The sequence below is a fragment of the Balaenoptera musculus genome, chromosome 15, assembly GCF_009873245.2.
Source record: "Balaenoptera musculus isolate JJ_BM4_2016_0621 chromosome 15, mBalMus1.pri.v3, whole genome shotgun sequence".
Classification (NCBI taxonomy): Eukaryota; Metazoa; Chordata; class Mammalia; order Artiodactyla; family Balaenopteridae; genus Balaenoptera; species Balaenoptera musculus.
Window position 1 is genome coordinate 41533257 of NC_045799.1, and position 17959 is coordinate 41551215.

Below are 17959 nucleotides of genomic sequence, written 5' to 3' on the forward strand. Positions count from 1 at the left end.
CTATTTGGACATTTCCTTCAAACTTTTATTCTGTGTGTGTGTGTGTGTGTGTGTATGCACATACGTGTTATACACTTGTTATGGTACTAACTGTACAATTTTGTGTGCCATTTGCCTTTCTTAACATTATTTCATTAACATTTCCCAACGTCATTAAGATTTCTTCATAAATTTTGTTTTTAACAGCTGCTTAAGATTCTGTTACATGAGAGGCTGCATAAGATTCTACCATGTGAAAGTACAAATTTATGTAAATATTCCTATACTATAAAATGTTTAAATTACATCAATTTTTGCTTTGTTCTAACACTGTGACAAATGTCTTTATAGTAAATTGTCATCTGAATCTCTGGTTATTTCTTTGGAAAAGATTTTTTGTTACTATCATTAAGTCAAATTATATGAATACTTTTATTCTCAGTACATATTCTCATATTAAGCTTGCCCCAGTTTACACCTCTACTCCTGTGGTTTTTCCATGGGTTCTAAGTATTGCTGAAATTATTCTAATTATTATTGATATTTAGCAACTAAGTTTGACCGTAGTAACATGTGACCTCACTTTTCAGCTCCAAGAGATAGAGCTGCAAACATGTTTTCCATCACTGAGGATCCTTCATCACGATCTTGCTGCATTCCTTCCTTCTTCTTTAGTGTTTTATTTAAAAAGTAGAGGTGGGATATTTACTTGTTATGTTTGTGTTTATTACTTTCTAAACTACTCCTTTTTATTTCTTGGTCTAATAGCTACACAGACTTTAAGGTTCAAGCACATGAACCTTCATACATAGTCTCCACAGAGGATAAGCAATGAATGAATTAATGAAAGAACAAATGAATGAATGAATGAAATAGAATGGAATGAAAATGCAGTATTGGGTAGCTCAGGATAAAATTTGCTGTGACCTTATTAAGTCCATAAAATTTGCAAATTACTTCATAAAAGTGCTTTATAGGTTTTGGCATTTTAACGATGTTTACAGTGTTTCAGAAGAGACAAAGATTCTAGTCTTGTGACAGCTTGCCAGAACAGGGAGAAACTGTGCACCCAATTATGCTATTAAGTTATTAAAGGTAGTAAGAAATTTACACAAAATAGACCTTGGATTGTTTTAAACTCTGTACTGTTGAAAAGGTTAACAAAGGACAAATCACATCCTTTAACTTCTTTTTCATTTTAAATTCACCTTTATTTCCCACTTGTCCACATTATTGTCTTGTTAAGTAAACAAGAATTATGAATTTTCTTTACCAGTTAATAGCATAAGCTTAATGTCCACAGGTAAGGTCTTATGATTAAAGTTCACGACACTGGGGGGAAAATAATCAGTATATCCAAGTGCATGGGAGTTGGGGAAAAAGTTGTTTCATTTCTGGAACCATCATTTTTGTCCTAGGATCTAATATGGTAGGAGATAATATATGTGAAAGCTTCTTGAAAGTATTAAAGCACTATATAAATGTAAAGGATTAGTATTAGTAGTGTGGTAAATCATTTTCCTGAAGGTTGGTATAGGCCATTTATATTTTTTAAGTAGATGAATAGAAGAAAAATATGTTTTACTCCAAGAATGGCTGATTTCTTCCCCTAGAGTGGCTGAAACACTTTTCCTGGTTTGATTTGATTAATCCCTACGTCATCCTGGTGAGGGAGATTAGAGGCTCACATTGCATTTTTATGGGTCTTGCCTACATTAAACTTCAGATATATAGATGTCATTTCTCACAAGTGTGGCTGACTAGTCTTTCTCTTAATTATTCCTTTTATCACTGAATTTCAGATAGACACACAAGAGAGACCCTAGCAGAGACCCCACTGCAGAAGCAGTTCTTGTTACTGCATTTGGAAGTGCTGATGGGGCCTGTGAAGACTTTCCCGAGGCTCTGAGGGGGTTGGAGGCAGGGGAGTTCTCAGAAAACTCAGTGAGGGGGAAGGGCACCTGGAAAACTGGCTACCCAAATTTTTCCTCTCCAATTTTCACTGAGTGTTTCTATGCTTTGGTTTTATGTAAGAAAACTAATTATGGAGTATTCCAGCACTCTCCATAAAAGGTGAACTTGGGGAGTTTATCAGGTCCTAGGGAATTGTAAGAAAAGGATCAGTCCAAGAGTTGGAGCAGAAAAGAGTCAGGGGACTTGGAGTCTGCCAGCTGGTAAAAAATTAAAGTGGCTGAAAAGTCCTGGAAAATAATAGAAGCTATCTTGCAGTTCTGGCTTGTGTATTGAGCTTCCGCTCCTTGTGATGTCTGCAGATCTTTACTTGGCTTTCCAAGGGACCGTTTCTTCTAAGCATCCAAGGGGCATCACTAGTTTTCCTCCCAGTATCTCACAGAGAGGGGGACCAGAGGGTAGGTAGTGTTATTTCAATATCAGGCACATACAGAAACTCAGACGTAGAAACATTGCTCAGGAAGAAAGAAGTGATAGTAGTATGATACAAGCTGCTATTTCATTGTTTGGTCTGTAAAATTTTTTAATTAGTCAAATGATATTTGAGATATATATTAAAAAAATCTACCTTAAAAAAAAGCCAGTGTTTTCCAGGCTATACATGTTTTCCCTTAAATGTTTCAGTCATTATTAGGATCCTTTGGGACCAACTGTGGTCTCTCGGGTCACCGGTTTGTAACTCCTCTGCACTCCCTTCCCTTTCTGGCTGAGTCAGGCCTGGTTGTACCGAGGGATCTGCTCCCCTTGCAGCCTTCACAACTGGGTCTATTTTTTCCTCCCACATACCATGTACCACAGGCCTTGGAGGAAAGGAAGGTGACCTCCTTGCTCCTAAAAACCACTTTTAGACCATACTTCCTCCTCTTCTGAAACAAAAAGTCAGCTCTTTTGAAACAGACATTCATATGTCCTCACATTCTACCATCTAAAGTTAATTATTTTCCTCCTGATTACTCATTCTCAGCTATAAGAAATTTTGGCAGATTTTTTTGGTTTGTTTTGTTTTGCTTTGCTTTTTTTCCTTTTTTCCACAACTGCTATCTTAATTCTTGGTGGCTTCAATAAGAATTGAAGGTTCTTGGCTGGCCCCTCCATCGCCTGAGCCTCTGAGTTCCTTGACCCTCTCTCCTTCAGTTATCTTCTGCTCCACCCATCCTCAGCTGCTCACTGCGTGCTAACACTCCCCTCGATGTTACCATTGCAATGACCACACCAGCTCTGTAATACCCATTTCAAGCCCCTCATCTCTGACTACTGCTCCTTGTCTTTGCAATTCATTTCTTGAATCCAACAAGCTGTTAACCCCACATGGATCTCTACACTTGAGCCCGCCACTTCTCACCATTCATCCTCCTCTTCGTGTTCTCACTTCTCCAGCATGGAGCTCACAGGCCATCTTGATGGTCTCTCCAGAGTACATACCCTCAACTCCCTTGACTCCCTCGATCAAAATCACCTAGGAAAAAACCCACTACTGATTAAGTCCTACTTCCTGCCTACTCTCCATCTGTTCCCAGGCAGCTGAACATGACTGGGGAAAAGCACACAACCACTCTGTCTGGTCTCAAGTGGGCCCTCAGCCTGCTGGAGAGTCTCTCCACATTTCTCCAGTTAAGTCACTCCCCCGTCACCAAGACAACCACTTTACACCTTCTTCAAACATTAAACTCAACCCCAATTGACTTATTCTCAGCTGTTCCCTGAGAAAACAGAAGCCATCACAAGAGAACTTCATCTTCAGACTGCTAAACCTACCCACATCTTCACCCATACCCTCTCCCTGGATCCCCGGCCCTCTCTCACTGAGTGAGTTTGCTTCTCCCTCATCCATTTTGTCTTTTCTCCTGACTCTAGTATCTCCCATCTTTAAAACAAAACAAAACAAACAAAAGAAGATCCTTTAAGCCCATGGCCCCCTTCAACTACTGCCCCAAGCCTTTAGAGCAAAATTTCTCAAAAGACCTATCTCTATTATCGCTATACTTCCTCACAACCATTTTTTCTCAAACTCACTAGTTCACTGCAAAACACACTTGTTAAGGTCACTGATGAGTTCCATCTTCCGAAATCTAATGGTCAGTCCCCTGACCTTCTCTTAGTACACATTGCAGCAGCATTTGACATGCTGGTCACTTTCCTTGTTGAAACAACCTGTTCCTTGTCCTTGGGCATCTTTCACTATTACTTTTTTCTTACCTTGCTTACCAGTTATTCTTATCCTGTTTTGCTGGTTTCTCTTCAACATTAGAGTTCTCTAGGGTTAGGTTCTAGGCCCTTTTACTTCTCTGTCTCTAATTACTCCCTGAGTGATGTTAACCAGGCCCATAGCTCTAAATATGATTTATGTTCTCAAGAATTCAGCCCCTACCTCTGTCCCATGTTCCATACTCATGCATACAACTATTTATTTAGTATCTCTGCTTGGAAATCTAATAAGCATTATAAACATAACATGTCCAAAAAAAGCTATGAATTTGACCCAAAACTCACCATTTCCCACATTCTCATCTTAAAAATTGGCACTCGCGTGAACCTGATTGCTCAGGGGAAAAAACAAATGACCAAAAAAACCACCTTAGATTTATTCTTGAGCCCTGTTCTCTCTCTCTCTCTCTCTCTTTCCCTTCCTCCTTCCATCTCTTCCCTCTCTTTTTCTCTACATCTACTCCATCAGCAAATCTTGCTGACTTTACCTTCAAATATATCCCTTTTTAACTGTTTATTGTCTATCTTTTCCACTAGTATGTAAGCTCCCTGAGAGAAAGAATTTTGTATTATTTGCTGCTGTTTCTTCAAAAACACTTAGAACAGAAATTGACAAATTATGACCCACTGGCCAAATCCAGCTCTTTACTAAATACTTTTTACATTTTTAAATGGTGAGAAACACCTTTTTTAGTAAAATTTTGTGACACATGGAAACTATATGAAATTTGAATGTCAGTGTCCATAAAGTTTTATTGGAACGCAGCCATGCCCATTCATTTACATTTTGTCTATAGCTATTTTCTCATTACAGCATCTGATTTGAGTAGCTGTGGCAAAGAGTCTTATGGCCCACAAAACTGAAAATATTTACTATCTGGTCATTAACAGGAAACATTTGCTGACCTCTGCCCTAGGCTAACATTCTCTCACTGCAGCCAAGGCCTGAATTTATTTTTCCTATTAGTTCTAATAAAAATCTCAGAACTGAGTTTTATTGCCCTGAATCACATGACTATTCCTAGACTACCCACTGAACAATGGATTGGACCACAATTAATTGGATGGTCTTGGGTCACATGCCCATTTCTGAAGCTGGGGAATGGGGAAGGCTTAGCTCCTTCTGAACCATATGAACTGAATATGGAAGGGATGCTATAACCACAAAAAAGGTGAAGTTGACTTCTACATGGATCCTCTTTTTTAAAGATGGCATATCCCTGACCCTGTGGTTTAGTCCTCCTGTGAATTACAGCTTTCTGTTGAGAAGTCACGCTCAGTTTACTGGAATGTAATTCCTGATACCTCAGACCATCTGGGTCTTCGATAGGATCTGTGCTTTTTAAAAATCCATGGACTTCAAACATATATAATTATTGTCTTTTGAAGCCAGTTGTGCTGGGGTGGGACATAGTCCAGAAAGTATAGAAAGAAATGTCCTGTCTGGGGCAGTGTCCTCTGAGAAGTTCCACGGTTACTGTGGAGCCACCTCACAGACGTCCTGGGCAAAAGCCAGGCTGCTGGAACCACTTGCACACCCAGCCTCCTTGGCAATGACAGAGTAAGGTCCTTTGGGTCCAGCTCCCTTACCTCATTGTGAGGATTATGGACCACCCAGCCGGAGTGGGAGGTTATCCGCTGCCAGACCTTCCTAATTTACCAGGCAAACCATGGCCTTTCAAGATACCAAAATTTATGGAGAAGCAGGGAGAACTGATTTATGACCAAACTGTGCCTGTATCTTCCTTCAACAAAGGGATGCCATTGATAATCACTTAAAAAAAAAAAACAATAAAAAACCCCACTTTCATATGGTCACTAGTAATTCTTCTAACTCAAGTAACTTCTTAGTTTCCCATCCTTGAAGTCCTGGAGAAATCCTTGAGTCAGTGAAAGGTTTTTACATCATAATGTCAAACTGTAGGTGTTTTTCAGAGCCAAGCTGAAGATAGAGCTGATTTTGGAAATCATGGCAACATGTCTGCAGCACAGAAGCGGTTATTTCCCTATTGATTAATTTGAGAACTGGACTTCAACAGTCACGTGATTCACTCTTTACACATTAGCAAAGACATTCTGAGCTGCTCTTTGCTAGCATTTTCTCCTTTGAGCAACAGTACTTTATTCACAATTCTGACATTCCTTTTCTGTTCATATCCTCTCACGGAGAACTCTCCTTGGTAGAGCACATTTTTCTATAATAGAAATGATATTTTTTGTGTGACTAATAAAAGCTGACTGCCAAAGGGTGACAAATAAGCTTTTGTAGTTAGAAAACTGTTAACCAAAGCTGCAAAAGCATGTTATTCCTGATGTCCCTTCCAATTGTGGCATAATCTGGAAGCTTTGTTCACCCTCAGATCTCACATTATTTGCATTTTCTGGAGTGAAGTCTAGTTCACATAGAGCCTCCAGTGGCCTGTGAATATGTTCTCATTTAAAAAACAAAATGCCATCAATTAAAAACTATCTCTTTTTTAAAATGGCCTTCAGTTCAACCCACACACTTTCTTGTGAGTTTCTGACCAATGTCACAAACAGTGGTCATATAGAGTGAATGCCCCTTAAGCGGGCATGCCCCTTAAGTAACTGTGCTCTGGCAAACACTGATGAGTTTAAGGACTAGGTCTTTGGGCATTTGTTCAAAAAGACTTGGTCTACAATAGACTTCATTCTCGTTGCACTCTTCCATGATGCCTAGTGTTATAAAAAAAAAAAAAGTGTTCTCTCTCTCTCTCCCCCTACACACACACACACAATTTTATGGAAGAAAGGAAGATTAACACTTTTGGGGAACTGGGTATCTTTACCCCCAACTAAGGAAGAAAAAATAAGAAGAAACGGTAGCTACCTTCAGCAATGTGGAGATGTGTTATACAAAAAAAGGACAGCAGGCAAATAGACTTGCTCAGAGGTAGATGAATTGGAACCAGGGCACAAAAATTACAACGAAGCTGGCCGATTTTGGCTCAGTTCCACAACTAACTTTCTCAAGCACACCTAGTCAACAGTGAAGTGAACTGCTTTCAGGAGTTAGTAAAATTCTTGTCTTTTCAAGGCCTTACAAGCAGAGATACTCTCGGCCATCTGCTAGAGATACTGTTGCAGAGATTCTTGGACTGTGTACCAGGCCAAAATGTTGTTAAATGAGGAACGGGGTGGGTGGGTTGAAGGGGTCCCTTGCTCCCTTTGAGCACATTCTCCACGCGGAAGCTTTGTCTACATTGTTTTTAACAACATGCTGATATGATTGTTAAAACTCTAATAAAAATGAGTAGAGGAAGCAGATGGAAATCAAGACTCTGAAACATACAGACAAAGCAATGAAAGAGTGGCTCCAATTTTAGTGGTCAAGTTATCATAAACCAATGGTTCAAGGCTCTCACCTCTCCCACTAGGTTCCTCTGATACTGGACGCATCTTTGCCTCTGCTAGAAGGCTCTTCTAGAAATCCAAGATCTCTTTCAACTCCAAAACCCCCAGATATAAGTCAGAGTTAATTCAGGGAAGCAAAACCACCATGAGTATTATGGAATAAGGAACTGATGATGAGACTAAGGTCTTACAAAATTGTGGGAAAGTCTGGGAAATAAAGTCTGAAAGAGAAAGTTGGAGGATCCAAGAAAAGTCACTAACCAGCCCTCCTGAAGCAGTGGTATAGGTGGACACATTAGGGTTTTCAAGGGAACTAGAGGCAGCTGGGCCTGTCCAGCTGCCAGAGTGGGACTGCAAAGGGGAGCTCGTATTTATGGGGGGCTATTGCCTCTGTGTTGAGGGTTAGACCTAGAGTCACTGTTGGTTTGGGCTACTGCAGGGAGGAAGAGCTGTAAACAACAGAAGAGAGTGAGTATCGGGTGGAATCTGCTGACACTTCTGTGTTTGTCTTTTAGCCCCCTCACTGTGATGACTTTCCGAGAGAAATGGCAGCCACTTTACATCCGCCCGCCAAGCCTCGCGGGTCTCTGGGTTGGCCAGCTCTCACCCAGGATCATACAAAGAACGGGATTCTGTGAAATGTAGGTCCAGTTTAGCCAAGCTGACACATACCCTACTTTCTTCTTTAACTAAAAGCAACCACTCTATATTTTCTCCTTTAACTCAAGGGCTACTCAACAGTGCCACTAATTTTCAGCAAATTTAATTCAGCCTAAAAGTAAATCATACTTTTCCCTTAGAAGGTTACCTATTTTCCACAACTTGCCTCTGGCAAGTCTGCCTTTTAGCAACTGGCAGTTTGTACTCTTGTCTTCTTTCTTTTCCTTTGTCTTTTAATAGGAATTATAATCGGTTTTTTATTCCTCTATGTCAGTAAGGAAGTATTCTTCACTGAATTTTCTTAGAAAATTTTAAACTGGCCTAGAAAACGTAGGTATTTGGTATTAGAGCCACAGCAAGTGGCAAAATAAAATGCCATCTTTAATAAGGGCACCTGTGTTAGGCAATGGTTTTTCTGGTGTTTCTGTTAAGGGAAGTCATACGTCATGAGTAGCTAAAGGAAGAGCACCACTGTATATTTATAGGAGTCAGAGAAGCAGAAACTACTAAATGTATTCCATATTTGTCCTTTGATTGTTCAAGCATAGACCACAGATTTATGGAATCACACATGTTCTTTCTTCTGAGTTTCTCCATCTGAGTCTCAATCTGAAATGGAATTGTAAATGCAAAGGCAATTAAGTTCAAATCAGTGAATTATGGCTTTGCTTGTCATTCCACAAGTGCTTTGATTGGGTTTGACCTTACACGTCTTTTTAAAGGGATAGAGTTTGCCCATTTTCCTTCTCTTTTACAAGTCCCGCTAGCAACCGGAGTATTTGAATATACATTTAAAAATCTTAGAAATTTCTATTCATTTTAAATATAGATTATAATGAGAATGTTTTGAGTATGAGAATGAGAAATTAAAATGGTTTAATTATTTCTCAAGTGTTTGAGAGAAATAATTTATTTCTCCATTAGGAGAAAGAATTCATGAGGTACTTTTAAGTAGATGTGAAGATTGAGGAGGCACGCTGAAATATTCCAAAATAGCTCATAGATCCACGGAAGACATGGGAGATTGTTTTATTATTTCAAGTCGTTTGTCTCTCCCTTCCTTGTGAAAGGACTGTACCTCCCCACCCATTGCCATATGACTTGCTATGCTACCATATAAATACCCTACAAACAGCCTTAGCCACATGACTTGCTTTGGCCAATGGAATATGAATGACCATAATAAATATTGCAACCAGGTAGAAGGTTTATGAAGCATCACAAGTTTTCCATTTGCCGCTCACTCTTCCTCTTAGCCATGACATCATCATGCCCATTCTGATGGCTTCTCTTTAGGCTTGGGTTCTAGAAAATACATAGAGCAGAACCGCAGCTGACTCACAACATATAACTAGCGTGAGCCATATTTCTTTGGTTTTGTTTTTGTTTTTTTGCAAGCCACTGAAATTTGGAACCTGTTTGTTACCACAGGAAAAGCTAAGTACTCTGGAAGATGGAAAGAAACTATACCAAACTGCTAACAATGGCTATTTCTGCAGTATTGAAATTATAGGTTACAATGCCTTTTTCCCCTTTTTTTGTGTGTTTTCCATGTTATCTGTATCATATATCATTTTATAATCAGAAAAAAAGGAAGTTTTGTTTTTTTCTTTTAAACATTCTTTTGGTTCTTCTTTAACATCAGACATTTGAATTAAATTGGAAACAAATTTAATTTTGGCCAAGGGTGTTTGCCACGTTCAGGGCAAACTTGGAATGCTGTATTTAAAAAATTGTCATCCTTCAAACTCATCTGCATATGCAATGCAATCCCTATCAAAATCTTGCTGACTTTGCAGAAGTTGACAAACCGATCCTAAAATTTAGATGGAAATTCAAATGACTCAGAATAGTCTTAAAATAATCTTAAAATAAAAAAAGGAACAAAGTTGAAGGACTCACACTTCCTGATCTCAAACTTACAGTAATCAAGACTGTGTGGTATTAGCATAATGATAGAAATATAGATCAGTGGAATAGAATTGAGTCTGGACCATAAACCCTCACATTTATGGTCAGTTGTTTTTCAACAAGAGCGCCAAAACAATTCAAAGAAGAAAGAACAACCTTTTCAATAAATGGTTCTAGGACAACTGGATAGCCACAGCAAAAGGATGGAGGTGGACACCTATCTCACACCAAAATGGATTAAAGATTTAAATACGAGAAAAGCCATAAAACTAGACTAGAAGAAAATAAAGGAGTAAATTGACTTTGGTTTAAGGCAATGTTTTCTTAGGTATGACAAAAAAAGCACAATCAACAAAATTAAAAAAAAAAAAAAAGATAAATTGAATTTCATCAAAATTAAAAACTTTTCTATGCCAAAGGACATGAAACCACATTTAAGGTATTTCCTTACCTTTTTTTTTTTTCTTTTGGTAGCAGATTTTAGTAATGCTGAAAATAGGACCTTGCATTTAGTTCATCTTCTATTTATTCGTTCAACAAATATTTCTAGAGTGCTCACTATGTACCAGGCACTTCGGGAGATGCTGAGACTACAATAGTGGGCCCAACAGACTTGGCTCTGACTTAAGGGAACTTATATTTGGGGAGGCAGACATTCATCAAAAACCCATAGAAAGTGAACAAACAAGTTGTGAGTGTCCTAAAGGGGACAAGGAGGACAGGATGCGAGTATATAAAATGGAGAACTGATAGGTCTTTAGGAAATTAGATATCCATTAAAGGGACTGTCACAGTAGTGATGTATCACTTAGTGGATTTATACATATTTTCCTTTAATAAAACTGAGATAAATGCATGAATCAATGACCTTTAACGTATCTTTCCCCTGGCAACTTCTTATGTATCCTATGGATTACAGACACCCGAATTATGGCCTGTTCGTTTGCTGTTGGGAATGTAATGTTCTTATTAATTGGTTCTTCTGGTCTACGTGGATCACTGATTTTCAGTGGTTTAGCGTATTGCAAAATTCACACAACTAATATGATTCCAAACAAATTCCTGTGTACTGAGTTTGAAATATATTCAAAGCATCGTACTGGATCTTGCAGAATTCAGAGATGAATCACAAACTGAAACAGAAACTCAGGGAAGGGGAGGAGGGGGAAGCAAAGGGGGCCAGTCCCAGCAATACCTGGCCTAACAAATCCCCCAGGTGATTCTGATGCTAAAGTGTGAGAACCACTGGTTTAGGAGATTAAGAATAAGGAAATTATCGAAGCTAATTTACTGTTAGGCAGATTATGGTAAATTGCCTAAAACAGCTACAAAGTACTGTCTATAATGGCTAATTTGCTAATTATAACTAGTTTAATTTTGTTTGGGATAAAATCCCTACCCATCTCTCTTTATAATTCTCAGAAAGTTGGGAAGAAGGAGGAATATCAGAATCCCCTGAGGGACTTTGTCAAATCACCTGAGTCTCTTTCTATCCTGGTCCCAAGGCCCTGTTGAGAAACAATTTTAGAGGGAAACAATGGATAAACTTAAATATTCAGAATGTTAATTTGATTATATTATGTTTCGATATCAACTAAACCAGTTATACTGATTTTGATTCAGACTTCTGCCTACATTTTAGCTTGTTCATTAAAATCTGAATGCTCCCATGAGTGTTTCATGGGAGCATGATATTATATTTGTTTGTTTACAACAAACAAATGTAATATCTTGTAGAGCATAGAGGAGGTGAAATCAAGGTAAAGAGATGAAGTCAGTTTTTACTTCTGACTCCTACATACTAGTTGTATAACTTTGGGCAAGTTACTTAACACTTTTGATAAGCCTCAATTTCTTCATCCATAATATTTAATATTCTCAGCCTACTTCACAGGCTATTGAGAGGATTAATGGAAATAATTTTGTTGATGATATATAACACATATTAGGCTCTTTAAAGCTGGCAATGATGGGACTTCCCTTTCTTTCCTAGAGATATCGTTCTCCTGGATTCCTGACTTATCAGTAGATATCAATAATGTAGAAGATATTTCTAAAGAATTTTTAAATCTTTGGTGGTGTAATTGTAGGAAAAAAATCTATTATCTATCTTTCTATCTGTCATCTATCTATCAGTGAAATGCAGGCAGGCATTTCTGTATTGAGAATGTATATCTATTGGGTCTCCATTCAATTAACAGAATTAAATTAATATTGACAGGTTTATAGACGTCTCAAATAAGCAAGAAAATATTGACCAAGAAAAAAAAAAATGGCTCATGAGAGACAGCAGATTGGCTTACCAAATATTAAAACTTTTTTCAAAGCTACTCTAATCTAAAGACCATGGTATCAACATAGCAGTGCCCAAATTAGTGGAATAACAGAGAATTCAGAAATAAACTCAAGTTTACATGGAAATATAGCATGTAATGAAAGACATTTCAATTAATTCAAACAAGAATATTTTATTTAATAAATAGAGCTGACAAAATCAGCAATTCATTTGAAAGATAGCATGTAAATAGATTAAATATCTAAATGTAAAACATAAACAAGTAAAACATAAAAGCAAAAATTTGAATATTTGTATAATTCTTGGGGCAGAGGAGGACTTCTTAAGAAAGACAGTCTATAAATAAAAGGATAAACCATATTTGACTATTTAAAAATTAAAAATTGTAAAGCAAAATATAGCATAAACAAAATTAAAAGACAAGTAATAAGATGGGAAAAGTATTTGTTACATATTTGACAAAGAGTTAGTCCTTAGTGCAGAAAAAGTTATTCAAATTTATATTTAAAAAATCAGCAGAAAAATGAGCAAAGGATTTTGTCTAGATAATACACAGAATAATAAATCCAAAATGGCCAAAAAAAAAAAGAACAATATGCTCGACTTCTAGTAGTCAGGCAAATGCAAATAAAGATAATAATGAAATTATATTTTATCCATAAATTGGGAACAATAAAAATATTAATTTCATCCCATGATGGGTAGAATGTGGAGGTAGAGAAAGGAACATTGTCATGCATTTTTTTAAGGGAATATGAACTGTTTCAAAAATGGGCAAAGCAATCAAATAATATTAATAAAATTAAACTGTGCAAGTACCCATTAAGACAGTGCTCACATTTTGGAGAATTTATCCCACAAAATCAGGTTGTAATACATAAGAATAAATGTGCAAGGACGCTTCTTTTGGTATCATCTATAATGGCATTAATCTGGAAATAATCTAAGCATCCTTCAATAATAGAATGACTGAATCAATTATGGCCCATCCATTCTATGGACTATGATAAAGCTTTTCGAAGCAGTGCTTTAAATTAGTATATGCTGAATTAGAAGTCTAGCCACTTAAAGGCAGGCTACATTATTGAGAAATGTGAGGATATCAATTCATATTGGAAAAAAAAATTAAACCCTGGATATGTGTATATATGTATCTATAAATCCCTGAACAAGGAGGAAAAGTGTGAGAAGATACACATAAGACAATGAACATAGCTTATGTTGGGAGCCTGGCCCTGGAGGAGGGTTGATGGGAGATATTTAGTTTTTTCATTAAACATCTCTGAATTGTTTCACATGTCATAATAAGCATGTAATAACTTTGTAACTTAAAAATATAATAAAAACAGAAGTCAGATTGTGTACAATCCTGAATTTACATGCAGTAGCACAGGTCTGGAAGAACTCATGCCAAATTGCTAATTTTGGAATCTCTTAGAAGAGAGGTATTAGGGAAGGAAGGAAAGGAGAGCTTTAGCTTTGTCTAGTACATATTTCTGTCTTTATTAATATGTATATTTTTTACAATGAATGCTAATTCATGTATTACTCATGTGAGTTAAAAATAAATACATAGCTTTAACTGTTTATACTCATGCAATATAGTAGGCTCATTTTTTTTTCTCCAATTGGTAGTCAACATTGATTGGCACATACATAAACAAGCATGATAGTTCTAACTGGTTGAGGAGGATAATCATGTATTAGCTTAAGATCCAATGCCTTGCAGAGATATGTCATTCTATGAAAGTATTGACTTGTAGTGGTGCCAACTAGGAAATATAAGGTGTAATCCACAGATTATTGTGAAATTCAGCTATCATCTCTTACTGCTCCTCTAAACCTTTACTCTAATTAAGGATCATTTAGAGTTTTTAGCTAAAAGAATGGGTGAAAGGGTGTCTTTATCTCCACTTAGACAGGGGAAAGGTTTTAAAGTGGAAAATGAGCAATTGATGATTGTCTTGCCAAGTGTAATTAAGAAAATTTAACAGCACTGATTGTACTAAGTTCTGGAAGTAAAATCTACCAGAGGCTGAGATATGGCTTCTGTGTAGGTAATGTCATAAGATTAGCATGTCAAGTCTTTTATCTGATTCTAATTCTTGGAATAAACTATAACTCTCACATATAGAATAATATATGTTATGTCTGTGGCCCAAAGCAAAGAGGTCTCCCTTTGTCTTCCTCCCTCCTACGTTATCTGGGACCTTGGTGTCAACTCTTTCACCCCTACCTGCTCTGCCCCTGAGACCTGCCATGTTGAAGGGTCTCCCTTCTCAGCAGCTCACTAACTTCTTTTACTGCACGGTTTACTAATAACAATTTCTTATTTTTTCAAGGGCAATGCTAGGCCTAGAAAAGCTTCAAAAGCTCAGAGAGGGACCCTTAGTGGGTAAATTTCACAGACATTATGAGAGAGAAGAAGTATCTGGGTTGTGAGAAGTTTTTGCCTTCAGGGATTTAGGACTTTTCCTGCAAACATGAGCCACAGATAGTTGAAAAATTATGTAGCCATACAAAATAGCAGTGCAAGCCACGTATGATAGAGGCACTCAGGATCAACTATCAGGGGAGTGGTTTAGACAGAGTGTGCTGAGATTTTTAAAGAGGATAAATCACCATGATTCAGTCTGTTGAACTGGTGGCGAAAACTAGGAGATGACATTTATGTATAAATTCTCTAAGATATACATTGACTTGATACACTAGTACATGCTATATACATATTATATCACTTTAGATAGGCAAATTGCCTGCGTGCACAGATACGTATGAAAAGCAGGAATGAATTGTTCAGTGGTGATAGTGATAGATTTGGTGTTAAGAGTGCTAATTAGCTTCTGTCTGCTACACACTGGAAACAAACTACCCTTGTATTCATGACACTATTGTTGATATGGTTTATCTTTCTCAAAGGTGATTATCATTTTGTTGAATATTCAAAGGACCAGCCCAATACACTGAAATATGTTTTGCCCGGAGCCCTATTTTTTCCTCTACTTCCTGAACTCCTTGCAAAAAACAAAAGATACACTCAAATCTAACTCCTTATAATTGGCCTATTTATGAGGCATATAAATGTGGCACACACATATTTACTTATAACTATAATTGTAGAAGTTAAATCCCTCTGGAGAAAGAAGAGAGGTAGAATTAAATGCATAGATGGGACTAAAAGAGCTGTTCAAAGTTTAGTGATGAGTGGGCATGTTCAGGAGAGAAATGGAGCACTCTTGGAAAGTTAGAAAAATAGATCAGTCTCTGAGGGTCTAGAAGAAACGTTGAAGCTGACTATGCATGAGAGTAAGCAGTGGAATAAAGTGAGTTTTGGAGACAGAAGTATCCTTGGAAGCCAGAAATGCAAAGCCTAGGGAAGTAGATCAAGATTGTCAGGAGATGCTTTTTATACCTCACCCATACCCCTTTGGACCTTAACATTGTCATATGAGTGGCTAACTTTGACACGCCATCCTGTCCTTTTCTTGGCCTAAGAGCTTTCTTTCTCTGACCAATGGAGTCTGCTTAGAGCTAGCATAGCAGTACAGAAAGAGAATTTGCAAGCATTGACTCTCCCTCCCCACCTCCTGCCCCCCAAGTACAGCATCCTTTCAAGCAGTGGGGTATAAATGCCCCAACTCCCTCCCTCCTTGGGTGAAATAACAGTAAATCCCAGAGACTTAGCTTAATGGCATCTCTGGGGCCCCAATGTGTTAAGCTTGAAGTAACAGTACTAAGGCTTGCTCACACACCTGCATGGCTTGCTTTCCTTTCTTTTCTATTTTTTTAAATTTTTATTTTATATTGGAATATAGTTGATTAACAATGTTATGTTAGTTTCAGGTGCATGGCAAAGTGATTCAGTTATACACATAAATGTATCTACTCTTTTTCAAGTTCTTTTCCCATTTAGGTTATTACAGAATATTGAGCAGAGTTCCCTGTGCTATACAGTAGGTCCTTGTTGGTTATCTCTTTTAAATATAGCAGTGTGTACATGTCAATCCCAAACTCCCAATCTATCCCTCCCCCACACCCTTCACCCCTGATAACCATAAGTTCATTCTCTAAGTCTGTGAGTCTTTTTCTCTTTTGCCTTCCTTTCCCAGCTGCACTTTACAATGCCCCTCTAGTGTCATCTGGGACCCCCTCTCCCAAAACCTAGCTGCACTTGAATCTTTGCCCCAAATATTACTCTGGGGAATCCAAACTAGGATTGGAATTTGTATACAAACTGAATGGCCAAAAATTTGACAAATAGAATCAAGCCAAAAAAAAGTAAAAATAAATAAAAGATATGATCAGACTAAGGAGAGTTGAGATATCAATAAATGAAAAGATTATTTTCTCTCCCTTAACTAAATCTCTCTCTGAAAAAAAAAAGAATTTAGGAAACATTGTTATATACTGATTTTCTGGGTTAGTACTTTGTGAAGGAAAGAGAAACATAATGGGCATGTTTAAAAGTAAGTTTTTTAAAACTGTAATGCTTTAAGCCATAACATATTGTTTGCTGTAATAATGGGAACCCACGTCACTAAGCGATGCATTGCCTGTTTCATGATAGTAGGTGCTTTCCTACTCCAGTAGTTCTTTTTGGAATTAGGTGGTCTTTTCCAAAGAATGCTTGTGTTATGTGTTGAAATAATGAAAAAGCTGCTGAAACACAATATGTGTTTTTTAATCTAGTAATAAAGAAAGTAATATGGCTGAATAATGCCTGGCTAGATTAGCTTTGACACTGTATTTGCTTTGTGTCCAACTTTATCTGGCAATGCATTATTCACTAGTACTATACACAGTTCTTTATTAAGTCTTAATCAAATGCATTTTATCATAAGTGTCAATTCAACGCTTTCCTGTTGTATTTATATATTCTTAAATACTGAATTCTTTGTAACAAATGATAAATGCTCAGGCTGGAAAAGCATATCATGTTTCTGGGGCTTGGGAATGAGGTCACTGTGTAGGCACAGGCTGGTTTTACATCTACATTAAAGTCATCTGCAAACAGATGATTATATTGCCCTTTCTTTTCTCCTCTTAATAAACCAAAATGTGACAATGTTTATTTAATTTTTTCTTCATCAATGTGAAGCAGTCATGCTTTGGTCATCCATTGAGGGCATTTTAATAGATTTGTAGGGCACATAAACAGACTAAAACTTTTGATATAGATTTTTATTTAATAGATTTTTGGACTAAATTTTCAAATGTGACTATGAGCTCAAATGAAGTAGGTTAAACATAAAGATTTATGTACAAACTGACAAGGGATTGAAAATAGCTACACACATTTTCAAGTATAATTCATTAATAATGAGCTGTGTATTTTGTAAATACGACTGGCTCTTAGAAAGCTTCTTAGGTTTCCTTGATTTTCTAGGAAAGAAAATGCATACAAAATATACTATTAAACTGTGTTAAGATCTTAGGCTTACTGTTCTGATAATATTGGACAAATTTAATTTTTTAAATATTGCCAAAATCCAACTTCACATTGCTTGATAGTCTGGTTCTTTTATCAAAACAGCACTTGTGGATTTATAGGACTTCTTGTAT

At 37.1% G+C, this 17959-nt stretch overlaps 1 protein-coding gene across 1 annotated transcript in view; it reads left to right on the plus strand.

The window, feature by feature from the left end:
* Positions 1–17959, plus strand: part of MACROD2 (mono-ADP ribosylhydrolase 2) — a 1985747-nt gene that overhangs the window by 1003288 nt on the left and 964500 nt on the right. The window lies entirely within an intron of this gene.